This window comes from Poecilia latipinna, unplaced genomic scaffold (genome assembly GCF_001443285.1).
Source record: "Poecilia latipinna isolate Pla-1442-1.1 unplaced genomic scaffold, P_latipinna-1.0 Scaffold61, whole genome shotgun sequence".
In the NCBI taxonomy this organism is placed as follows: domain Eukaryota; kingdom Metazoa; phylum Chordata; class Actinopteri; order Cyprinodontiformes; family Poeciliidae; genus Poecilia; species Poecilia latipinna.
Genome location: NW_015112677.1, coordinates 1,127,054 through 1,154,914, shown reverse-complemented (window position 1 = coordinate 1,154,914; position 27,861 = coordinate 1,127,054). Strand labels below are relative to the sequence as shown.

Genomic DNA, 27,861 nt, shown 5'->3' with positions numbered 1-27,861 from the left:
AAAAAAAAAAAAAAAAAAAAAAAAAAAAAAAAAAACACCCTTGAGACTTTAGCTTATGGATCATACAACGATGGCGAGTTTTCTTTCATTACAGCTTAATCAGTGCTTTTTGCTTGGACGTGCCATAAGGGCGCACCGTTTGACATAAAGTAAACTCATTCTTTACCGTGAGGCAGAAACTGTCCCCCGATGAATTATTTAGCAGTTTATTTCTGCATAACTTCCAGATGATGTGTCCAAATCCTGCACAGAGGCGTGGCGTTTCGTCTTTTGCTTCCAGAAATGAGCACATCTGCGGAGGGATCTTGCGGCTCTCTGTGAAGCCAGCTACGCAGCATCTGTGTTCTCTGAGATACATATCCGCTGGTTATGGGGGCCCGCTTCAAAGACCCCAATGAATCCTTAGAAAAACGACAGACAAATTAGGAGACTGTTTGGGAAGATAAATTGGCAAGATAGTTTAGTAGAAATTAGCTAAAACGCAAACACGAAGTGAAGCTTTGTAACTAATTTGGACCCTTGTGCGCATGGGATATGCCGAGACGAATCGTTGCCATGGTTGCCTTCCTGCTGTACATAATGTTTGTGGCAATATAGACTAACACACTCTCATGGCTGCTTCCCTGTCAGAGAAATAAGCTGTTTCTCACTTGCACTATTACTTAGACACAAAATTCCCTCCATTAGGCATAAAACTGCCTCGGTGTTTAGCTTCATTACTGCCTCTATCTTCACTCGAGCTCCTTTTCATTCTCATGCCATTGTAGTTATTAGTGTGCTCGTTAACACATTATTATTACATCATTTACAACTGCACGTCCTCCTATTCATCAACTGCAACCAGTTTGTCATTATCACAGAGCAAGTAAAGATGGGTAATGATACTAGAAACAATTATTATTTTTGGCCAACAGTGCCTTGCAAACAGAATTTCACACACATGGACTCTATTTACCAGTCAGGCAACTTGTGGAGAGAAATTGCTGCACTAGATTTGTATTTAACTGCATCAGGGTAAAGGGGTCTGGATACATTTTGTGCAGCTTTTTGTTGGTGTGTCACAAGAAAATCCAACCAAAAATGTTGGAGTATTTGGTGTTAACTTGACAAAATGTAAAAATGTAGTATAAATACTGCTGCAAAGTTGTGCAAATGTCTTGGGCTGCAAGGTGGCAGAGTTGTTGGCATGGTTACCTTGCAGTCAGACAGTACTGGACCGGACTTGTGTCTGCATGAAATTTGCTTGTTAGTCTGGCTTAGGTTGATTTTTTTTTTTTTTCCACATAAAGATTTTGAGGACTCAGTTCATTCTGTCTATGAACTTATGCTATCTTTAGCATTCATTTATGGATTGAACAAAACAAACAGGATAAAAATGTGACTTTGTGACTATTGTCTTGTAACGAAGACTCAATTTAAAACTGACTCCTTGCTAAGTTGGCTGTTATGTGCAGCGGCACCACAATGTGTCCCTGAAGATTGGCAGCATTTTTAACGTCTGTGTTATTCATAGATCAGAGCTAAGTGGCCCAGGAAGCGAAAACAAAAACAGAGAAAGAACCGTTCATCTGAAATGGACAGGAAGTGGACAGGAAATGAGCAAGAAAAAAAAACAAACTAATAAAAGAAGGAACCTTAAAAAACAAAAAAAGCCTTCAGAAATACTGAAGGTAAAAGCCCTAAAAATAAAATAAGTTGCTTCTAATAGAGTTGAATGCTCAGTGACTCAAGGTTTAACCTCATAATGGTGGCATCATATGACGATACTTTCAAATCCTCATATGATAGGATTTTACTTTTTCTTTTAAAGAAAAGAAAATGTATTTTCTTTTCTTATTTGAAGAAAATACTCAAAGTACGATTATAGAGAGCCCCATTTTTTTTTTTTTACCTATTCTTCAAAAGGATGTACTATGTAAGATCTACTAAGCTTTACTTCATGTTGGAACGTTATCCTCTCATCAAAAAGTGTTGCTTTGATTCTTTCATCCTTTCTTTTTCCCTCTATGTATGTGCTGAAATGGGACAGACTTTATATCTCAGAAATAGCTGCAGAAGCACATTGGGGAAAAAAAGAAACAAAAATAAAATAGTCATCAATCTGAATTTTTCAGAAAAGAATTACCAACTGAAGCCAAAATGACATCGGCTTAATTATAGCAGGAAAAAAAAATGGATCTAATCTTCTTGATGCAAGGAACATAATTACATCACCATTTCAGATTATCTATTTAAATTATATTTTCATAAATGGGTTTCATTTCATTACTCTGAAAGAAATTCTTGATTGCAAGTTAATTCAAAATGGATAAAGGTTCTGTAATGTTGGCTCTACATGGACACAATAGTCCCAGACGGACAAATCATCATTATTTTTTTGTCCTGCAGTGCACCTAAATATATGTTGCATGATGTGTCAAGCGGCTTAAGTAACACCTATGCATTTCAGCAAAGTCTTGCGTGCTCCTGCATCCTCGACTTGTCACATGTGACAATCTGATAATTCTACTTTGACTAAAAGCCCTAAAAATACCCCAAGGGGAACGTACAAAACCAGCGCAGCCACGCATGAGTCAAATCCTGGAAACACGAAGGTGAGAAACGAATCTCCGTGAGCCAGGCTCATATCTGACTCCTGAAAATAACTCCTATCTGGATGCTATTATTAAAAACCTTATTACCTTCTTCGTCTGCAGGCCCCTTTGTCATTATTATTACACTCAGACAGCATCTCATCAACTTCATCAGAGCCACAACGATAACCGTCATCGTTATCATCATCATCATCATAATAATGCTATTGCTCCTGCTGTAACATTGGTGTTATTACCCCGTCATCAAATATTCACTTATTATCACCAAGTATTTGTGATAAAAATGGTTGTGATGAATTTGGTAATTCAGATCAGCAAAGTAGAGCAATTTATAATCTTTGGAAATAATTATGCGTAAAGCTTTGGTTGAAGAGACGCCACAGCTCAAGCAAGTTCTGAGTAAATCTCTGCTGTACTCTTAGATTACATCCTGTAAATTAAACACACAAATGATTATATATATATATAAATATGTATATATATATTTTTTAATGACAAATAATGGAGACAAGAGCCAGCACTGCGGTGAACTAGCTGGAGGTGATATTTTTGAGAAACTTCCCACACCTTCATTTGACCCAATCGATTACCTGGAGGATCAAAAGCTGATAAATGATTCCTGATGAAACACAGATTAGGTCAGAAAATATGAGGCTCGGAGTGGAGGCAGTTTTATCTTGATCTTCTTCCCCCAGAAGGCTTTCGCTGGACGTTTTCGTTTTTGTTTGACATGACAGATGCAAAGACACTGAAGAGAAGAGCCGTCACCGGCAGATAAAATGGATAACACTGTTTATCTTGTTCAGATGGTCCCAGTCAAGGAGTGAGATATATTAAAAAAGGAGACGGCCTTTTTTTTTAAGTACTCATGAGTAGTTAGTCTATTTTTGAGGAGCAGGCAGTCAGAGTGCTGTCTATCTTCAGATAAAAAGGGGTTTTATGACAGGTAAATCAAAAAGATGTTGCTTTTGAATGGAGACAAAAGAAAAAAAAAACAGTTTTTCATCATCTAATATCCCCCTAGACCACAAGTTATACTCTGTGATTCAATGTGAATGCCTCACTGTGGATTTTTCTCCCCTAGTATTTGAACTGTGTCTCTGTCTGTGTGACACATCTTGCTGTTTGGAATATCACTGGGAAGGTGTTACAGCAAACTGTGAACTCTGTTGTAACTTTCTGTAGATAAAATTGGTCTAAAGCTAGTCTATATTATAATATTGGTTAAAATACAACAACTGGTTGACACAAATTATACATTATTATAGAGAAAAATGATCCTTTGCATGGCAGCATTTCAGATCTTCACAATTTATAAAACTGACATTTTAATATTACACAATATCAATGTGTATAATATTAAAATTGCGAAGAAACTGAATTTGCAAAGCTATAGTAATTCAGGAGTAACAAATTCTTCTGTCCAACTCCCATCAAGCATCTGCAATAAATGGCAACAATAAAGAAAAACTTTTATTGGAAAGATTGTTTTAATTTAGCCCCAGTGAAGGATTTTTAACCATTAACACTTTAGTACAGAATATACCATAGCATATCTAAGGGTAGTTAAGGTGGACTTTGAATAGGCCACTCCAAAACAACCCTTTAGTGTTTTTCCAAGGCACTTATATGTGAATTTAAAGTTCAAAAATTATTCCATGCAACTATTTAAAATACAGGAAATTTCAAATATTACATAAATTGGTCAAAACATCTTTCATATAACTGACCTCTACGCAAAAGACAAATTTCAAATGCACCTATCAAAAGTGATCCAGCAACTGAAGAGACGACAATTTCATGATGGAGGTTTATGGGATCTAATGGGCAGTGAAGACTGCTCCATCTGCACCACCGACCACAGAAAACGGCCTGCAGCTCTCTCTGGAGCTGCTGACCTTTCAGACTGTCCATGCTGACCCAAGTAACCAGCTAAAAGTGTCAGTTGAAAGCAAACTGATCCACCACAGTGTTTGTCTTGGGTAACTTAGTGTGTTAAATCAGATTTCTTTTGTTCAACACAACAGTGATTTTGGTGCTCGAGTCCAGTTTATCCAACAGACCGGCGGTAGATGTTTAATGTTGACCGACGGCAAAGTGCTGAATCTTCTGTGAACCTAAAACACCGGCACAGAAAGTTTGTCTGGGCACTAGCTTTCTGTAATGAAATCTCAGAAAAATGTTGCAGCAAAATGTGTCTAAGACTGATTAACCAACAATTAAATCTAAAAAGCTGAAGGTACATTTCATTTACTTACAGAGGAGATGTTGCACTGAGAAAAAAAAAAGGATAGGCTAAAGCCCCTATCTTAAGGCATACTTTAAATTTTCTGTGTTCTGTTTCAAAAGGAAAATACTGCATTAATTGACCTCTGCCCACATGCATTCGCTCCTTGCAAGATTCTATCATGTAGGTAGTCCTATTTTCACAAGTGTCAAGGTTTCACCTGAAGATTTTGGTTGTATTACACTTCAATGCTGTTTTTTTTTTTTTTTTTTTTTGGAAGACGCACGGCGGTTAAGCCTCTGTTAAATCTGTTTTTTTAATTTCGTCTGAACCACATAAAATCCATTTTCCCAACAGGCAAAAAAAACAACAACAAAACAAACAAACAAACAAAAAACCCTCAAACACTGATGTGTGAAAACATCGAGCTGTACAGCACCTTCCTTGAAATGTTATTGGTAATCTTTAAAGTCTTCATCTTTTTGTGCATTGCATTTTATTAAGATCTCATGTGATAGACACAAAGTAGTTCGGAATCGTGAAGTGGATGAAAAAACAAGAACATACACTACAGAAAAAATAAAAAAACTATAAAAAATATATATGATACTGTATTCCTCACGCTCAACCTATGCTATTCAGAACCACCTTACACCTCTGTTTTTGCCCATTGTTCTTTACAAAATTGCTCAACATCAGTACGATTAGGCAATCTAAGTGGAAATTTTCAAATCTCGTCACATGTTACCATTGGATTTGGTCTGACTGGATTTTCACTGAGTATTTCAAACACTGGGGGAAAAAAAAAATATTTCTTCTAAATCCTTTCATTGTAGCTCTGCCTGTATATTTACTGTATTTGTCCTGCTTGAAGGTGAACACCCACCCAGGTCAACAGGCTTTCTGCCAGTATTATCTGGTATTTTGCTCATTCCCATCACCTCGCACAAAGTTCCCTGATGCTGCTAAACAAAAACGAAATCAAATGCTGCCACTTCCATGTTCCATGTATGTGGGAATGTGAGGTGTTGGTTCTTTTCCCACGCAAAGGCTTGGATCTGAGGAAGGTGAGGCAGATTGACTGAACATAAAAGAGAGTATTGGTGACAGAAATGCACGGAGGGAGTCAATAACAACAAAAGGAAACCGACACATGTTTGATGCACCGGCCCCTTTAACTAAACGTTAACGTTTCTCTACATTAACGCTGCACATATTCTTTTCGTTTTCTGTATTTCTTTTTTTTTTTGCAAACTTGTACGCTGACAGTCGTAATGGGCTCATCAAAAGCTTTTCATCCGTGATATTTCATTTGCATCAGGCTCTTTATCATCACCGCTGCTGTTTTACTCTGCAAGAGTCTGCAGAGATGCTGGGGAAAAAAAAAAGAAAGAAAAATGATTTTTCCTGCACCGTGTAACAAGGATGGTGGAGGAAATGTCAAAGTAAATAGCCCGCAGGAGGAAGAGAACAAAAACAAACAGGGGCGAGTTTGATCTGCTATTTATGAGAAAGCAGAAAAACAAAGAAAGACTATGAAATCGATAGCTTCCTAAATCACCTGAGAGACGGTTCTCGGAGGCTCCTGGGCAGGCCTGCAGCTCACAGTTGGGCAGTCCGTGCACCCACACACTTAGGCACACACGAGGAATGAAAGCACACACACTCAACCCTGTGATTTCTGAAAATATGTTCATGTAACTCAAAGACTACGTGCAATTGCTTCTCTGACAATAACTCATGCAGACAGTTTACTTGCTACCTCACACACCAACAATAATTCCCGCTACGTTCTCGTAGGCACATGGCGTCCTCGGTGAAAGCCCCGTACAATCTGCGGCACACACGCAGGAGCCGAGATGTATTCTCCCTCATTCCCAACGCACCCAACTCCGCATTCACGAGGAACATCAGAAATAAGCTCCCGCCCCCCGTTTCCAATTTGTGTTTTCTCTACTGTCACACACAAAAATGCATGCACAATATGACATATATGGCTCCAATCCCTGCTTCTCGGATACGACAAAGACCTCCATGCACAGAAACCCTACTGGGATTCAATAAAAAAAAAGAAAAAATAGCTATATATATCTGCCTTCACCTGGAAATTAGATTACAGCCATATTTTTAGCTAAAAGCTGCAGGTTGATATACAGGATGTGGGGAGGTGTTATAAATACACAGTAAAATGGAGCACGGAAATAAACGCAGCAAATAAAAATGATGTAGTTCAGTTTTGATTGTAACTTAAGGTTGTGGGCTTTTTATTCACATTTCAGCTATAAATAGCTAAGCTGTGATTCTGGTCTCCTAAATTACATTTACTGCCATTTAGCTCGACTCTGCCTGAATGTGTGTGGACAGGGTTTTCTGGACAGAACAAGCACCAAATCATTTTTTGTTTTCTCTGACAAAAAAAAAAAAATTAAATAAAATGTAAAAGTCAAATTGACCTGTTCCCAGTGTTTTCTGTGTCGACATTCTGCTCCTTTTCATGTGCTTCTATGGTTCACTCAGTGACATGCAGTCATGCACTAATGGAAATCATGACAAGTAAAACACCAACCGTCATAAGAGAAAATCGACGTGTCCACTTGGCATTCTATGCTTTTACTTTCTGTGTGGCTTAAACACTTTTGTGGTCAAAACTGAATGTTGAAATACAGGAGAAGGGCGAGGTGAGGCAGTGAGCAGTGAGTCAAACACTGACTGATGCAAGCAGTTGGAGCATTAATGCTTTCTGGCTTTCTTTATATCACCAACATGCCTTAGCAGACATGTATGTTGGTGCTCATGCTGACATTCTACAGTATAATATACTTAATGTATTTAATGTCTTTCGGATCGCTCATAAATGCCGAGTGAAAATCCATTTATGAGATTGCAATGCGCCTCACTGACAGGGGGCAGTACTGAGCACCTATGCACAACAGGCGCTCTTCTTCTATGCATTGAAAATACAGTTAGAAAAGAACGGACACAGGTCGACTCTTCTCCACCCAGACCTTCATGTAAAAATGAAGGTCAGCTGGGACTATTTTTATGACAGTGTTGGAGAACGATGTGCATGTGGAATTCATATGCAAATAGAGATCATACATCATTTTCAATTTTTTTTTAAAGAGATCACTCAAAAAATCCTCTTCAGTGATTCATGACTTTCTATGAAATTTTCTTATTTTTCTTGCTGTCATGTTGTTGAACAGCTTGATTGAAGCATGAGCGTGAACCTTGTCGTCATGGAAATAAGGGTACAACTATGTCCATGCAAAAACCTGTGGTTGATTATCTTGACTTTCCCACCATTTCAAACAAGGTGTGACACAAGTGTGCCTCCAGCTAAAAACCTCACACCACATCACTGGTGTTGCAGCAGGTACTTTCCAAATCCACAAAGATTTGTCTGCTTGTTATGTTAACAGTGCAACTCTCTCAGTTTTTGTTTGCAGCGCACGTCAGTAATAGCGCCGTTGAACGCCCGGGTCAGCTCGGTTTTGTCCTTCTCTCAAGACGGGTGGAAGAGGAAGGGAAAATGTCTTTGAGGGGCTTAATTCATTCGCAAAGACTCTTCTGCATGTATTAAAATGATCAGGAATGACACACAGCATGCTTCCACGCCTTCCCAGTGGGGGGCAATTACGTCCAGAGTGCTTGTTATGTCCTACATAGAAGGTACAGGCGTGACAGCTTAATGTGAAAGAGTGGGACTAAATGATGCAGCAACAAAGACAAAGTGACAAGAAGACTGGAAGTTAAAGACACAGGGAGCATATTTACATTTGCTGTGATACTTTGACATTAACCTCATGAAGGCTGTTATCAGAATTTGTTGCATCTATTGTTGGCCAGAATTCATCTCCCTCTTTTTTTTTTTTTTTTTTACTAAACAATGACAAAATAATAATGCAAGCAGAGATGACTGCAATGCTGAAAGTGACTCACAAAAGTGTTAAAACCCATTGAATTTTTCCAAATTTTGCCAAATTACAATCCCTAACCTGCATGTATTTTATTAGCTTTCTGTGAGAGATCAACACAAAGCAATGCATAATTGTGAAGCAGAAGGGAAACGATGCATTTCCAATGTTTGTACAAAGTGCATTATAGAGATCAAAGCTGTCATAGAAGCAGCCAAGAGGTCCACGATAACTCTGATGGAGTCGAACCGAGATCGACAGCCCAAGTGGAAAAATGTGTTTAATGCATAAGCATTGGCCAGGATCCCTACAAATGTGGCTTTTATGAAAGAGCGGCCAGAAGAAAATGACTGAAAGATAAAAGAAATCCCCTTCAAAGTTTGCACAAGCCATGTTGGCGACACAAACCAGTTGAAGAGGTTGCTCCGGTCCGAGAGAACCAAGACGAAACTTTCTCACCTCAGTCCACGTTCTCTATGGTGACAGAGTGGCGGCGCCATCATGAAATGTGGATGTTTCCCTTCAGAGCCAGAATTGATGGAATGATGGGTTGCTACATGATAGAAAACATGTTGGACTAAAAACTCGGGCAAAGGTTCTCCTTCCAGCATGACGACAACTCAAACCATATCACCATGGCTACAACGGACTAGATCAAATTGTTTTCATGTGCTTTAGGTGAGTTAAAGGTCAAACCTAAAGTATTTGTGGTAAGCCTTGACAACTGATATTTACAGATGTTTAATATCCTCAACATAACGTAGATCTTTAGCAGTCAAAATTTACAATTTTGAAAAAAATGAACAAGTTCAATGTTTTGGAATAATTTGAAAAGGCACTGAATAAATATGAAACAACCTGATTAATTTTTTTTCTTAGTATCAGGTAGGATATAAAAACTGTAGGACTTCAGTTCCCAAAGCATCCTGTTGTATCTTCTTAAAACTTACTTGTTTCAGTAACACCAGCTCCAGCAGTGAGTTGAAGGAAGAACTTGGGGGCAATAAGTTGCACTTTTGGGTCTTGGGAAAAAATAAAGGCAGTGCTTTGTATTTTTATAGATGTAGAAGCTATTTTGTGTCAGGCTGAGCAGTAATCTGAATGTGCATCCATGGAGATGACTCACTCAGACTATGTTCTGCAATATGTAAACAAAGGTATGAATAAAATTGTCTATATGCTACCAAATATAATACTTCTCTACAACAAATAATTTAGCCTTTTTTTGAATATAGTCTATAATCGAAATATTCTCATACAAGTAAACACAGCTGCTGTCAGGCCGATGGAGGAAAATAACAGTGTGATATAAAAAAAAGGTGCAAAAACAAGAAGCTTAATTCACCGAGAAGAAGCTAAAAAGAAGCAAGAATTTTGGTTGCATTTTGCAAAAACAAACTGCACACTGCTACGTCTATGTAAGGTCCAATTTGTAGAAGCGCCACCATGAACAGAAGTAAAAGGGATTAAAAGCGAGAGAGTCGAGGTCAGAGCCATTTTCTCCTGGGTGGGAGGTGGTATGTGAATATCTAATCAATAGCCATCAGACACAGGAGGATTTACAGTCGTACGTTGCACGACTCAGACACCCCAAGGCAAGCTGAGCACTCAGACCAGAGCAATGGAGCATGAATGCTCCCTCACAGTGAACCGCTGTGATACAAGCACAGGAGGAGGCTCTGCAGAGAACGGCTGACCCCGTCTTCTGCAATTCAGCTCCCTGAACACAGCCAGTTTTGACAAGCTGCATGTGCATCTTTGGACTGTGACCATGCGAGTCCAGCCGAGGACAAACAACTGAGAACAGCGACCCCGGTCAGTCAACCGAGAGCTTCAATGATACTTCCTACAGGGGAAAAAAAAAAAAAAAAAAACAAAGTTTGAAAGGTAAAACTGGAACAAATGCAATTACTAAAAGACAGGCAGACAGAATGGCTCTGTATATCAATCACTGCTTGGCTTGGATCAATCACAAAACATGACAGGTTCAAACTGCAATAAACAATTAGGTTTGAAGAGAGGCTCATCTGGATCCTCTCTCAATTTACTAACCTCTCCACTCATCCTACAATGGGTGCTACAGGCCACCGTTTGCAAAAATGATCCACCACAGAGGCTCTCTCTTTCCCAGACTGTCTCTCTGATCAACACCGTACATGTTGCCTTAGCCCTATCTTCTTTTTATCTGTTAATATTTTCTGATTGTCTGAAATGTGGCCTGCCTCATATAGAGCAGTTTCAAAATAACCATCATCACACTACAGAACAGAGCAGGCATCTGTGTATTCAGTCATAATGCAGCTATTTAAAAAAAAAAAAAAAAGCTAGGAAAACAGGTGGGTTGCAAATCAGCTTGCCGAGGAGGCAGTAAAGGTAGGCATTGTAATGCAGCTTTAACAAGGGCAGTTTCACATATGCTGATTGAAAACATGCAAAGAAAATGTCCTGCTGTCTGAGAGAGACTGGGTTGTTGGATAGTAAAACGTGTTATGAAGGCATGGAGCTCTGTTTTTCTGTTTAGGGTTACACAATCCACTACAAATGACCACATTCCAAACACAAGACGGCCACTGCAATATTTTTTATGGCTAATTAGAGTGTGATACAACTGTGGTTTACAAGTACAGGGGTGTAAAAAGGTTGGAATGGTCATGTCCGTGTACACAGTGAAGGTACAAATTGTGAAAAGGGCCAATCTGGCCCAGAAATGCTAAATGCAGAAGTTGCCAATCTCATCTGTGTATGGTCAGCAATCTATTTTATATTTGGATATACTCTGTAAGGGCAAACAAACCTTGAGGAAAACAATGCCAAAGGACCATTCCATCGCCACATCCTGCACGATTTACTGTCGACACAAATGCAGAGTCAGGTGGGTGTGAGTCAGTGTCTATTTTGTGACTCATTTCTATGAGCGGCTTTAAAAACTTTTTAGGTTGTTTTGCATATATTTTTCTCCCCCCACCCCACCCCCCAACAAAATAAGCTTTTAATTTTCTTTAGCACCGTCTCTATCTCGGATTCCCTGTGAATTTATCTCGGCTACTCGCGCACCACGAAAAACAAATCAGGCCATAAGTAAATGGATTGGGTTAATTAAAATTTCAAAGCTGATTTATGTTGCCATTTAGCTTTACCGCACAGACAAATATGTATGACACTGCAAACACTCGCAGATATCGACACAACCTTAGACAACAATGCACCCACATCCAGGCCTGGAGCCCCTCCAGGAGACTCCTCAGGCCACAGGAGGCCAGCCTTGACGTTTATGCTGATCTAGCACGCCAACAGCAAATATTGCTCTGCACTCCCTCTTCATATTGTCTGTGCTCGGTCCGGCACGGTTCACTTACTCACCGCTCCACAGCCTGGCGGCAAATAGACTGTGAACATCCAGACTGTCCATCATGGAGTGGAGTTTGACAGTCCTCTGACAGCCACACAGAATTGATTCTTCAGGTCTGCTGTTTATTTTCCCACAGCCATCCCGGCCCCATTGCTCGGCTGAAAAGGCTCCCTCTCGCTTGCCTGAATTCAAGGACCGATAGCCCACCCCCACTCCGCTACCCTCCCTCAAAGTCTTCCTAACTTTTCTCTGTCGCCGCATCAAACAACTGACACTGACAAAATAACAGGGGCTCGCGCTTCCCTGCTGTGTTTCTAAAGCTGTTTTCAACTTGACAATGTGTTATGAGTGGCAGCAGCTGGTAAAAAAAAAAAAAAAAAAAGTAACACATACCGGGATGTGTTCGGACACACATTAAATGTCTCGAGTCCGACACTTTCGCTGCAGTTATTTACAGAAGAAGAACGTTTTGCTGCCACAAACTTTCTTACCCCTCGGCAAGATTTCAGCTGAACTTACATTGACTCATTTGACTTGCATTGGGAGAATGACTTTGGAAGAAATCATGCTTGGTGTATTACTTCTTTTATAGAACATATATGCAGTTAGAGCACGATTGTAGCAAATAGGACTACAAACCGTTCATGCACCCCAGTTTTTTGGGTTAACAAGCAGCAACTCAGAATACCAGCTGCTTGCAATTTTGCTTCCTCCGCCTCCTAAAGCCACCTCAGATCTAGAGGTGTTATTAAGATGTATCTTCTGACATCTTTCTTGGTCTCTTCAGGTCGAGTGTTGACTTTTGTTGGCGCACGAGGAGAGAATGTGAGGCTCACTTAGGTGCGCTCCAGACCGCGACGAGCAAAGGGCTGCTCTCAAATTGTCTTCTAAAGTGGAAATTTAGACCGAGCCGCGTAGCGTTACTGTGAACTAATTATCAGATAAAGATAGCATTAGGCTGAGCTGTGGCTTTCAGCTGTTTCTGTAAGGTGTTCCACCCAAGCAACTATGAAAAAACTAATTTGTGCAGAACTTTGAGGGGATTCTTAACAAGATGACAAGGTATTTTCTTTATGTCGTGCAGGTATTAAAGAACTTTCTTCTCAAAACGACTTAAATCAAATTCCGATTCGGCTGCTTGCTAGTTAAAAGGGGATAATTATATTTGGATAAATTAAGATAAGAAGCGTTTTTTGTCAGTTTTATTAGACAATCGTAGGTGTCAATACTGCCTACTGAAATCACTAGAACCTCTCCAGCAACATGAAGTAGGCTGAAAGATAGAGTTATGCAGCTGGACAATGACCCAAAGCAACAATTAGTAAGACAACCTCAAAATTGTTCAACCTTCCTGTGTTCTTGAGGTGCTTACGAACACAGAAGTTCTTTCAAGAGACGATATGACCCCGCCAACGGGTGTTTTTTACTCTGTGCGCGGTCAGGCGGGGTCGCACCGACCCTGTGTGTGCCTTTGAGGTTTGCTTTTGTGTGGTTTAAGAAACTAACGGTCCGACAGTACAATCCCCATCTTCCTTGGAGTTAAAATGGTTGGCTTGGAATGTATTTTGTAGTTGCACAGGTTGTTTGTCTCCAGGTATTAACATTTGTTTGATGATCTGAAACACTGAAGTGTGACTAAAATAAGCAGAAGAAAGAAACAGACCTGTTTCAGACTGATCAGAAAGTTACTATTCAAGTGTTTGTATGTATTCCACTTCCCTGTGACAAATAAAATAAAATCGCAACACCATGTGTTGCAAACCCGTCATAGTGTAGTGTGTAGTTTTCACACTGAATTACTAAGTTTCTTGTGGTATTGAAGGGATATTAGATGGAAAAAAAGCTGCTTTTCTTATAACACCAATATGAAGGGAGATGAGTTTGATTTATTTGTCAGGAAATCCTTCTGTCTCAAAATATATAGCACTCTGCCTACTACTGCAGATAAAGCAGAACTAATCATACATAGAAAAAAAAACTGACATCACAAAAAGGTGATGTATCCCTTTAAATATATCTCACTCCTTAACTGGGTCCATCTGAACAAGATACACAGTGTAATTCATTTTATCTGCCAGGGACAGCACTTCTCTTCTGTGTCTTTGCAAACAAACATAAAAAAAAAAAAAAAACATCCAGAAAAGGCTTCTGGTGGGAAAGATCAAGATAAGACTGCCTCCAAACTTCATATTTTCTGTTCTAATCTGAGCTTCATCGGGAATCATTTATCAGCTTCTCATCTACCAGCTGGTCGTTTGTTGTCAAATGCAGGTGTGGAAAGTGGAGATTTTAGTCCAGTTCTGCTCAGAGTGTCACTTCCAGCAAACTCTTATCAGCATTTTTTGCTGCTTCCAGCTCCTTCAAGCACTATTTGTCTTAATACAGAATCTAATATTCATTTATGTGTTCACTTTACGAGATCTAATCTAAACCTCCAGCTGATTTGTTTAGAACCCACTAGAGCTGCAGAGTCTCTTCGGCTAAATATTCATTCATAATCATTTGCAAGGGATTATAGATCGCATGCATATTCTGCTAGACTGCAAAAATGTAGGTTGAGAATTTTTTCCATAAAACTTTAATGATCAACCTAATTTGATGCTATTGTTACATAGTTTGGACTGAGTGTAACTGAATCTGTCATGTGTCTAGAGCTTTGTTCAGCTGAAACGCTCTAAGGCGACGACTTCCTGTCAGTAAGGTTAAACGCAAGATTTATTATACGTTTAATAAGGCTAATTTGTCTCGCCGACGCCAGCGGAGGATCAGGAAGTGGCTTGATAAGCGAGAGATTGGGCTTAATTTGGCTCTAAGGAAATAGCAAATATTTAAGTGTTTTACTTGTCATGAGAAGGTCGTTCACTGCTGACGGGAGGAGCTGAGAATGCAGATGTACGTAGTTAGGTTTGCTGGTTTCTAAGGAGGATGAAGGAGGAACCAACAAACAAAAGTACTTAGAAAACAGATCAGAGAGATGGCATTGCTGGATTATTGTAGACTCGGCCAAATTGCCCTGGTAAGTATTGTGAGGTTGGGATTTTTGTTCCCGTTTTAAACACACGACCTCCAGAGACTCATCCTCATATTCAAATAATCCAGCAATAGAATATCTATTGATGGAAGTTTGTATGATCCCAAATTTTACCCCATCAAAATGAATGTGAAAGTGAACTTCTTAATAGATCTTTGCAAGGAAAAGATCCAAAAGATCCCGTTTCCTTTGGGTATAAATTCCATCTCTAGCAGAGACACAAGATGAAGGTAGGACGTTCTATATTGACATTAGGTCAGCGATGAGCAAATAGTAAGGACGTTTCATAAAGAGCAACCAGAGATGAGAATTAGAGCTTTGCTGATCCTTTTGTGAAAAGTTGTGACTCAGCAGCTCAGGAGTGGGATTAGAGAGCAGAGAGCAAAGGTAAAGAATACATGGGTAACACACAAGTCATTCCATCCATCCATATATTATTTATTATTAAACCCTACTAAAAGTTTAGTGTTAAATAAAATAACTCGTGATAAACACATCAAAGCATTACACTGGGACTTTAATAAAAGATTAATACTCTGGGCTCCAGAACTGCAGCTGTTATGCGTTTCCTCATAGCTATTCCCGAATAAAACATCCCAAGAGAACATAACGAGATCACCAGCTTCCTTGCACGGTCCGTCCAGTACTCTCAAATAAACCTTGTTTGAAAGAAGAATAAAGGAAATTAGTAGATGCAAGAAATTCTAATGCTACAACCTTCATTTATCTTTATTAGCATTTATTCAGATAGTTTTATGATTCTAAATCAGCATAGTTGGAGATATATCTTAATTTCCTGTTGAAAGCCTTATTGATTTTCCTCTGCTCCAATTCCTCTCTGTTTGGAGTCTATAATAATAATAATAATGATAATAATTAAAAAAAACAAGGAATAATGGTTATGTTTCTGTATGCAGAAACTCCAAACTGGTGATTTATGCCTGGGGGAAAATAAAAAAGGTACATTGATTAACTAGAGCAAAATATATGATGTGAAACTGACTGGCAGACAAAACACAGCATGCTCGAGGTAAATTTAAATCTAACTTGGTAAACCTAACAGCCCTGGCACAATAACGGCTTTTACCAGAAAAAAAAATGGATCCGACCTCTGACATCTAAAAAGAAGAAACCCCCCCCACACACACACACACACAGCCGTTTCCTCGAAAGACGCAGAAGTTGCAATGCATATATTTCTGCTGAAAGACATACATCAAGGATTAGGCCATATTTTAAATATCACTTCTTTTTCTGTCTTCCCAGCAGCATTAGGAATATGGGAGTAAAGAGAACTCATAAATATATAAGACCACTTGTTCACATTCTCAGTTATTACACTGTTCAGTAAGGCTCTCGGTACTCAAACTACAAAAAGTCCGTGCTGTGGCAATGTCAGCCTGACCTCAGACCCATATGGGCTTTATGGAGCCAACGTTTTTATTTGCCGTGTTCAGACGTGAGATATTGCCTCTCGGCTCAAAGGGAGAAAGAAATATGATACGTCAGAGTTTTATGTTATCGTCTCTGGTAATGAGAAGAGAAAGGAATTTCTGCTGGGAGTCTTTTATCTTGTTAGTCTGTTTTTGTGGTAATGTGGCAAAAAAACAAAAAACATAAACAATAAACCCCCAGAAAGACAGACATTTGGACATCCATCATTGTTTTATATTTTTGAATTCTAATTTGTTGAATGAAAGTTTAGCAGAAATTAGAAATGAGACACAAAATTTTAGGTAATTTATTTTGCCTTTTTGTTCTCTTATTGCAAAACTCAATGCAAATCAGTCCTACCTAAACCAAGAAAACAAACAAAAACACCCAATTAGCAAACAAAGCAACAGTAATAGTGAAACGATTAGCCAGGAAATAATCACTTATATGGAGCTGATTTATTTCTTGTCATAATCTTGCAGTTTTCTGTCACTGAGCAAGACGACCTGAAAATAATGAAAAAAATATATATTAGTCATTAGGTATTTCAAAATAAAACTGAAAGCCAAAAATCTTTAGCATTTACTATTAAACAAAACAATATCACATATCATCTAAAAATAAAATTGTAAAAATGTTGTTTGGTATTACTGATTTTGGTTTGTTTGGTTGTCAATTCATTTTACCTTGTTAAAAATAGGTAAGTACATTTATTGAGACTGGGACAGGCATTTGGTTTTTCATGAATAATGGAAAAAAAAAACAATGCAGGGAAAAATCACCAAAAATAGATGGATTAAAAAAAAACACATTAAAGAAACTAAAGTAAAATGATTGGGCCAGCTGTGCATTCTTTACCACATTAACCTAGAGGGCATTGTGGTATTTGAGTAAATCTTATAGGAAGCAGCCATGCATGAGTAATGGCTGGTGTTAGATTGACTCTACTTATAGGAAGTGGATGAGAATTGAACAGGACTCAAAAATAAACAGAGCTGATTAGATCATTTATTTTTAACTACATATTTTTACTGTGGTGTGTTTTGAAGGATCAAGGCTTTAAAAATACCTTTTTATTTTTGAAATATCTCATAAGCATTGCTCACCCCTGGGACCCCATCAGAAATTTTAATAACCGAGTTATAATAAAAATAAATAATAAAAAACAGACAATGCTTACTGAGAAAAGTGAAGAGGAAAAACATCTTTGCTGTTTGGCTGTGCGCACAAATGCAATACAATGAAAGAACAAGATGTGTTTCTGGCAATACTGCCTTCATGCACAGAAGTTGGATAATGCAAATTGAAAGCTCAAGCTGAGCGCTGCAAACACACACACACACACACACACACACACACACACACGCACACACACACACACACACGAATCTGACAGGCTGTAGAGGTTGGCGAAGACGTCTCTTGAAGCCACCTGAAATGTCAAGCAAAAAATATCACAGAATTGTATGTTTCCCACGAACGTGTTCACAAACAAACCCACGCATACAAACCAGCAAATCTAAAGCTTCTTTCTTTCTGTTTGTTTCAGTTGATTTTGGATTTTACAAAACACCTTCAGGAGTGTCTGATTGAGGTGAATACGTTTTGTTCACACTGGATGCAGGAACTGAATTAGGCATCGCAGTTTAACAAAGAATGTAAACAAATGCAAACTTTCCAACATTTTGGTGTTACAGATACAGATAGAAATTTACTGTTTGTTATCTTGCCATGTAAAGTGGCATCTACAAAAAACACTTTTAAAGCATATTTTGTGAAACATGAAGTCCTGTCAAATCTGTACAGTATGTTTTTGTTGTGTTAGACTCTTGATTTGTATGCATGGACCAATATTAGATTTTGTGGTGTCGTTTTATCAGCGGTGTCAAACTCATTTTCCTTTTGGGCCACATCAAGATCATGAAGTTAGATTAGCTTAACTTCAAAATGGGGACGCCATACTGTCACAGCCTTGGTAGGGCAACAACACTGGAACCAGGAGGGCTAATCAGAGGTAAGTAGAAACAGCTGATGGAGAATGGAGGGGAATCAGGAGATGGGCAACAGTTGTGCAAGGGAACAAACTGGTAAGGGGAAGGACCGTGAAAGATAAACTACAAATAAAGAGTAAAACAATGGACTAATGTGCAAAGCAAAGGAATAAATGAACACAAAATAGTGAATAAAGTGAATAAACAACAAAGGAGTCACCCAAAACAGAAAAAAAATGAAACCCCAAGCACAAAATTATGGTTAATATAACTTTACAACAACTTACTGAAAGAAATAGTGCAGCTGATTTTGCAGACCAAATTTGAGCGTTGGCCATAAGCGGGTGAAGGCCTTTCAGTATTATCATATTTCTGAAAGACGGAATGTAATGTGTAAGGCCTCTTTCCTGTGCATTTTGAAAATACTCCAACAGAAGCACAACAGTAAAGTTGAAACAAAGATAAGAAGCAGACCTGGCTGCACAATTGGCTCCTGCTGAACCCGAGAGCTTGATTAAACTGTTCCTAAATCAAGTCCTGATAACTGCAGTTTCTTTTCCTGAAGGTGTCCCTGATAAAGAATCAGCAAAATGGACATTCATTATGTAGATCTGAAACTATTCAGGGGGCAAGGCGAGCCTGTGATTCTAAAAGGAAAGGTTGCGAGATTTATCCACCAGACAGTGCAGACGTAAAGTTATCAAGGGAGAGTAAAGTTATCATTAAAGATATTAAGGCAGAGGTCAGGGCTGAAGAGTTTTAATTTAAGGGATCCATAAATGTCTTAAATTTATGTCTCTGCACATGTCACTGCTTCAAATTTTATGAAGCAGAAAATACTGGATTTATAATTTTATTTTTCCTTCAACAATTTAGCAGACACTCCTGATAGAACTGGTGTTACTCGGCGTTCTAAGCCGCTTTGCTCACACACCTTTTTAAATCTGCTCACAAATTACATACAGGACTGAGATCAGGCTTTGTGATAATAACCACTCCAAAACACAGACTTTACCATCAGTACAGCTGGGTCATCGTCCATTTGAAAGACCGGTGTGTCGCGCGTAGTTGAGTTTTTCTTGGAATTTTGCTGCCATGTTTACCCATAACGTTCGGCACCCATTTTGTGAAGTGCAGCAGTCCATCCTGCAGAGAATCACACCCACAACATGATGTCGCCCCACTGGGACCCTTGGGACCCTTGGGACCGTGTGCTTCAGCGTATTCTCCAAATATAATGTTGGCCTTCATGCCCATACACCTTATAACGTCTTTGTTCCTGAGCCCTTTACAAACTGTTATCTGACTTTTTTTTTTTTTTTTTTTACTTTTAGAGTCACAGTTTCTTCCTGGTCTAAATGGCCTTTCAGCCAATTTCAGGCAGAACTTGTTAAACCATGGACTATTACAATCTTCTACCAACTCCAGGTAGCATGTGCACAACTGAAAAGGTATTTATTTATTTGTTTCTTTTGCTCTGGTGACATGCTGAGTCCAGTCCAGATGTGTGGACATTCACCTAGTGTCTTTAGTTGTTAGAACAATATGAATGTGACATTTGTTCAAGCCATTCAAAGCTTTAGGAATTTGAAAATTACACCGAATTTTTTGGAGGAACACCACAGTCTTCCATGTCTTGGCTGGATTTTTTCCCCTGACGTTACACAAGGAAGCAGCATTTTCTAAGGCGTTTCCTTAAACTACATTGCCAGGTTTCCCTCTCGTTAACCCACATGACACTGTCATGCCAAATTCTCTAAAGGCATGGCAGTCTTAATGCATGTAACATTCTAATTTCAAAGAAAGTAATAAAATGTTTTCTCTCATTATTATGGTGTCCCGGTTGACCCAAACAGGAAAGGTTCTATCTGACTTAACTGCAATCATTTAAAAAAAAAAAAAAAAAAGACGATGTCTTGTTTTTCTTAGTTTGTAAATTTCTGCTGTTAACTGTGCACAGTGGCGGGGTTCTGCTCATTTCGAGTGGAACAAATTTGATTAAAGAACTGGTGAAAGGAATCAAACAACTTCTCTAAAGTTAATTTCGAGCTTCGTGCTTCTGAAACCTCCCAGGGCATGAAGCAGAGTTGGCAGCAAGACCTGCTCGGTTTTCGGCTTCCCTCCACAGGACTATGAGCTGATATTGGCAGCATGGATCAGCTTTTTATTTCAGTGCCACTGCTATTTTTACCCTCCATCCGTTAAAGCTCCTTCTCTCTCCAGAGGGTTCTGGGAATAAGAGCTTCAATCCCCCATGCTGCAGCTGGTAGCATCTGTATTCAAGTCTGTGTAGTTCCATCCCACCTGTACCCCCGCCAAGAAACACATATACAGTAACTGTAAGAAGCAAAATGCATTTGTACAAGGCTCCCTACTTTATGATTTGAATAAGTTTCAGAGTTTTTCCCTCCCCTGTTCTCTTGTGGAGAGTTTGGAAGTTTCTCGGCCCTGCTTTTCTCCCACCGGTCTCATTCGTTACGTGGCCTGGAACAATATTCTTTAACGCTTGATAATAGAATATCTGCTGCTGTTCATGTCCCTCATGACATCTTTCCAAGGCCACCTTCTTCCCTTTACAACCCTGCAGCATCCGTTTAAAGACTACTTCCTCTCTCCCGCTGCTTCACTTCAAGAGTCGGTGAAGAACAAGTTTATTCAGGGGGTGAACAAAACTTTTAGACATACATGAAAAAATCTTACAACAAAATCCTTCACAGTAATGTTCCCACACTACTTACAGTATACTGTCATAAATGTGAAATCCAAAATAATATTTTACTGCATTGTCACTGAGCCTGGAAATAAAGTTAAATCAAAACCTCCATTATTATTATTATTTTTTTTTTTAAGTCAAGGCCTCCGATTAAAAGCGTAACTAAACATGTAAACATTTGCGAACAAAGTTCTTGAATTTCTGTTCTTGCATGCAGCTGACTTTCACATGACTTCAGGAAACTACAGAGACAGCAGCCGGTACTCATGATTCTGCTCGATCTTCTTTAGTTATTATGTGTAACTGATAATAGGCCTGCAGCAGATGCTGTAACTAATTCTACATGCAGCAGCTAAAAAGCTCATTATCTCGTTTCGGAAACGTCCTGCAAAAACTACGCTTGAGGTGAATTTTTATAATCCAACTGAGAAATTCAAAACTGGCTATGTGAATTCAGGCCCTTATGTGTTTGCATTGCAAGTCAGGACAGGTAATTCGAGAGGTGCTGATAAAATGTGAGACGTTGTGAAATGTGATATTTATGTCCCCCTTCTCTCAATCACATTTCCGTTCAATCTAATTACAGAGCATCATCAGGAATCACAATTTGGTGAGAAAAATTGTCCATCCCTTAATACTTTACCAAAATGGAGAAGAGCATTCATTAAACTGAAAAGCAGGAAAGTGATTCAGGATGCAGCTGTTGCAAGTGATTTTGACCCTCGCGAAGGCATTACTATAATTTTACGCCTTTGAAAACCAAACAAAGGGCTTTTAAGGCTTTTTTTTTTTTTTTTTTTTTTCTGCCCCGCTGGGTTTCCTATCCTGGTTAAGCCTACAAAAGGCAGAATTTCAAAGAAATCATCTCACCTTGTGCAGCTTTAGAGGCCAGCTGCTTCTGCTAATATCAGAATATCAGCACAATATTAGACACACTGGACAGGAACTGATGTAGGACAAAGGACTTTTACAATTCCCAACAGCCAGCACGTCCGTTCTTCAGAATACAAAAAAAAAAAAAAAAAAAACACAACCCCCCACCCACACAAACACACACAAAAAGGCTCCTGCTCATGTTTACGCATCATTAGCACCATTAGCACCTTCTCATCTTTCAACTGTCCCAAAAACAACAACACTATCTGTCTTTGGGGACTCTGGAACCTTCGACCAGAGGAACAAATTCATGCTAACACAGATCAATAACGTTTTAGCCATCCAGCCTCATATGCCCACCAGTACTTAATGCAGCAGCAACGTTCTCGTTCTGCCTCGTCGCTGAAGTAAACATTTTTCTACCTCCCTCATACCAGAGATGTTCTCATTAATATTCATGAAAGAAGAAGGCAACTCCCTGAAGGAAGACCGTTTAGCCACTTCTTCTTAGGTAACTATGGAAGGTTCATTTAGGTCCTCCTATGTTTTTTTCCCCCTTTGTCTGAGATTGATAAAGAAGCTGTGTTGTGCAAGTCTTTTATATTCTTATGTTTGCATATACCGTTATTTTTTTTCCGTCAATAATCTAGCATGCTCGTGCAACAAATAACAGATTATTGAGACACCAAAAAGCTTTACTATACCCATCGAAGCCTTTTCTATTTATACAAACATAAATGCATCACTGATTCAAAAGAAAAAAAAACAACTAAATAATTCCAGTAAAACAGCCCTTTGAACTTCAAATGTTAAAACTTGACAAAATGCACCGCTTTCATTGTAAATAATTGTGCATTCACTTAATGTGAATCATGTGTTGGAACACTATTACTTTCTATTTTCCTTTTGTGTTCACTACTAATAATTTATTATGTGTATTTCGTGATGTCAGGAATCAAGTGTGTTTTTTTCTGTTCATAGTTTCTGATATTTGCACATATGGCCTCTGCTTTGGATAAACTATTATTTACCAAATTATTTGTTTCCTATTTTAACCACAGCTCTGGTGGTGAACTCTATTGCTAGGCTCTTTCCATCTATACTGATTTATGCATGTGCTTCAAGAGACAAAGCAGCCTTATTACTATTGTACATGGAGAAATGCAGCTGTGCATGGAAACAATATGCATATAAAAAGTGCAAGAAGCTGAACCTCCAAAAATTCACCCAAAGTCCCAAATTACAGAAAGATTGTTCAATTAATTTGATTGCGATAAACAAACATGATGCTTTCAAACAAATTCACCAGAGCGTCTTTTTCCAGCTGCTGCTGCTTCCCCAAACGATCCACATTGGTACTCACAACTTCAGTACGGTATTTCCCTAAAAAAATATAGTCGGCTTTTGTTCCTGCACAGTCAGTTTTAGCTTCAGTGTGGAGAGAGAAAAACCACTGGGACTTTCCTCAGCAGGTAAGGGGATTTTATGTATAGAAGCATTGTTAAGTATCCACATCTTGGTGAGTCAGAAAGAATCATGCACACAATATTCACACCGGGGCTTTGAAGTCTGAAGTTACACATTGGCTTCGATCTGAACCACTGCTTGAATATCTCACGACTCCTCTCAGCCGTCTGAAATAAGGCTGTAAAGTCAATTTAAAGGTGTGTGCAGCTATATTCCATTACCATGTAAGTCACGACAAGTCCATTTCACCTGGATCTCTCTTTGTGAAAAGGACCTAATGAGGGCATCGTGTTCAGATCATGAACTGTGTGACGGTGTTCGGACCAATGATGCGACCAAACTCCACCACAAACCATCAAAGGTCCCACCACAATAATGAACCAGGGGGGTAATTTCACCACAAAAGGTTTCCACTATGCATAATGTGGAATCCTCTGCATCGTTCCTGCTCCTTTAAAGGACCAATCACGTTTTGGTTGATTTCTAATTTGATGGTTCAGCGTCTGACCGCTTTTAAACCGAACTATTAAATGTCATGGACCTCAGCTGCACAGCTGTGTTTCCTCGTCAGTATTATACGTCTGTGTCGTTGCAACACCTCTGTAATGATTCCAAGCACACCTCTGGAGGGTCCCACAGCTTGTTGTTAGCAGCCCGTCTTTGTGCCTGTTAGCGTTGCAAAGTAGTCGCTTCTCAAGAATACTGACATCAGAGAAAGACGAGATGTGTAAAAAGTCAGCTCCGTCTTTGACAGAGAGAGAGAAAAAAAAAAGAGAGACCAAACAACAAAGGATGCATTCTGATTATTTTTCAGCGGTTATCTGGAAATAAAACAACTTCTGGCAGATGACAGAAGGAGGAAAAAAAAGACTGGCAATACAAGACTGTACCATCTTGCCCTGTCTTCTATTTTTGCCTTGTTTTGTTCAGGTTTTTTTGTTTTCTGATGGGTCACATCCATTGGGATTGGTTTTTGAGTTCATCGTTGGCTTGTGACCCCTGTTTATTTACTTTTTCTTCGTTTCTGATAGAGCTCTGACCCATAACAGCACCCGTGGTGTTTAAATTGTGATACTGTGCTGCTCCTGCAGATGCAGGAGAGTCCGGCGCTGAAATGGAGATTTCGCTTGCAGCTGGACTCCTGTCTAACGCTGCACGTTGTATAATGCGTAAATGTCTTGCCATCAGCTTAAAAAAAGCTCCAAAAGCCCTAAACACACTTAAAAGACAATGATATAAGGCTCAATGGAGTGTTAATGACAGCACTTATTCCAATTATAGCATGCAGCATGCCTTTGTGAACAAAAGCTGTTTCTGTTCAGTCCTCCCACCTCGAATCGTTACTTCGGCGCCCTCGTTCCACTCGTCTCTAACATTAATGAGGGCCACACTAATTGCAGGTCCATGGTGAGTTTCTCCAGAGGAAGTTGGAAAGTTAACTCATCACAAAAAATCCCCACTATTATTAAATATTAGTCTCCTTTTATCTACACTGCACTGTTCTTATTAGTGCTAGGCAACCACATCTTTTTGGGTTTAGTTCTCCACCTCCTCTGCCATTTACTCCACTTATCATCTCTCTATGCCCACCTCTTCTCATTCTTCTATACTTTTTCTCTCTTTTTTTTATTTCTGCCTTCCCAATCTTAGGATAAATTGGATGGCAGGCAATTAAATGAGTTGTCGGGAGGCTCACTGACAGCAATTACAAGGTCTGTAGGAATTCATGTGGAGACAAGATGCCCTGCTCTTTTGATTTCTAGACAGATGTCTCATTTTCTCTCATCCAGTGTTGGGAGTGAGTTCTGAGAGAGAAGGGGAAAGGAAAAAAAAAGATAGACAAAAAGGTTCAGCGAGAGCTAAAAAGAGATGAAGCAGTAGAGTGATGGATCGAGAGGAAGCAAAACAGAAGGGAAAAAAAAAACTAAATAAATGGTGGAAAGAGAGGAGAGCTATCAAACTCCCATCAGGGTGAAACTTTAGTGTGAGCCTAAAACTAAGCTGTGAGATTTTCTTATTACAAAGTACAATCAGGGAAAGGAGTAAATGGCTCTTACTGAAAATTACAACCAGAAACTATCTTAACAATGAGTCTTAAGCAGTTAATGTCTCACCTGCAGTAGATATTTAGCGTCTTCATTTTGCATAAATCCAGATTACTTGATCCTGCAGGCTGACGTTATATTGTTGGATTTATGGGTAAAAAAGACAGAATTGGTTCATGAAGGCGACTGCAGTGGTGAGATTTGACGTTATTATCAACTACAGCTCTTTTAAATATCAGGCATTAGCTTGTAAAGCAAGCTACAATGTGCCATTCTAAGAAACTTAACAAAAAAAGTTAAAAAAAAGAAAAAAAAAGTGTGAGGTTTCCTTGTTGCATAAATGTGCACACCCTATATCTAAAACTCAAAGTGATACCAGCAGAATACGACATTTGTGACTCTTGAACAAGTGAAAAAATCAGTCAGATGGAAAACTTCGTTGTGTTCCTCTGAGAAAAAGCCCATCAGGCAAAATGAAACTGCTTCAGAATCAATTTCAGATTCTACTGGATGCCTTACTAAAAAACAAGAAATTAACTTAAATCTCTACGGTCAGTCCCTGTGACCCGTTGTGACATCTGAAGTACAGGAATTCACTTGAGGGAGCTTTGAGTGTTCGGATAGAGATTAGTATTTTATATTGCACATCGTTTCTATGGTGAATTTCTCGTTTCACTTTTTGAATGTTCAAAGTGAGTAATATGATTTGATTGTGCTAATGGTTAATTAGATTTACCATTTGTTGGCACGCTTCTGCAACAGTGAAATACTGACAACACACAGATGAACTAAATCTAAACTCTGTAAACAGAAACACTAACTTGGTACAAAAGTAAAGGCGTCAAAAATAGTCAATAGAAAAGTTTTCAGCATCTTTGTGTTGGTGTTTGTTCTCATTTTATTTTTTTTATCTTGTTTTATAAATCTTTTTACTTAAAGGAAAATAAATATTTACATTAATAAAGTTAAAATAAACAGTTCTTTAAGCAAATTCAATTTCCAAACCTAATTTCAACCACATAAATAAAATGGTAAAGGAAAATAAAGAGAAATACTATCAGTAACAATAAAAAAAAAAGTTATTCTAATGGAAATGTGAAAAAAGTTACCCTGGTTACATACATTTTTTAAATTATGTTCGATTCGTCATATTTTTGTTTAGAGGAAGGATCGTCAGTATTATCAGCTGTTTCCACTTTCAACAGGTTAATCAGTTAGTTTGGTTATCATTAGTTTAATTCTAGCCCCGTCAACCCCAAAAAATATTCATCTGCATATGATATTTTGGTAAATCTTAGACACATCCTTGTTGTGAAAGTTGTTCGTCGCCTCTCCTCACACTGGTGCAGCACGTTCAGGCATCGGAAACTCCACCCATGTGTCCATTTTCACTTCTTCATTATCCTTTCAACAAAGGCTCTATCAGCCTGAAGTGGCTAAGCCCCTCTCCTCCAGCTCAAATAAATCAAAATATGAAACATATCAAAGGATTAAAGGAGATAATTAATATTTGTTTTCTGTCCATTTGGAGCTTTGTCAGAAGCCGTTAATGCTTTCATTACCATGTAAATCATTTTTTTCCCCATTTCCACGAGAGGAGGTTTCTGGTTTATTAACAGCACCCTTGCAGACATTGTCCAAAACTGACGAACTGAAAAGCGTCTCCTGCCAAGAGTGATATGGAAAAGTGCTCATGCACACACAAGCATGCACATAGAGGGTATGAAACTGACTGCGCCGTTTCCAGCAAGAATACCGACACAACGCACAAACACGCAGAGTAGAAAAGTTTCTTCTGAATTCACCGTTTGGTTGTACAGAAAAAAAAAACACACGGTTTAAGGACACAGAGATGAGCAGCGCAATGTGGCAACCTCATCACCGTTAACACACACATAAATTAAGTTTTAAACACCCTTATTGTTCTCTGCGCTTCACACGCTAAAACAAATTAAAATCCAGGGCACAGAAACATAATGTGTCCTCGTAAACAGTGGCAGAGGTAAGCTTTTAATCGCATCCTCACACAGGCTGGTGAAAGCTTATGACTATCCTACTGAAAGTCACCAACTGGTTGGTGCACAGTTGAATTAATCCAACATACTCCACTCTTGTGTTACTTGTGTATTCATGGTTTGAAAACTACAAAAAAAAAAAAAAAATAATAAAAATAAAAAAATAAATATAATTTTTTTTTCTTTGGAAAATAGTAAATCT

The 27,861-nt window shown here is 38.8% G+C and overlaps 1 long non-coding RNA gene across 1 annotated transcript in view; it reads right to left on the bottom strand.

Annotated features, from left to right (window-relative positions):
• Positions 1-27,861, bottom strand: part of LOC106963010 (uncharacterized) — a 180,825-nt gene that overhangs the window by 12,260 nt on the left and 140,704 nt on the right. The gene's annotated exons all lie outside the window — the stretch shown is intronic.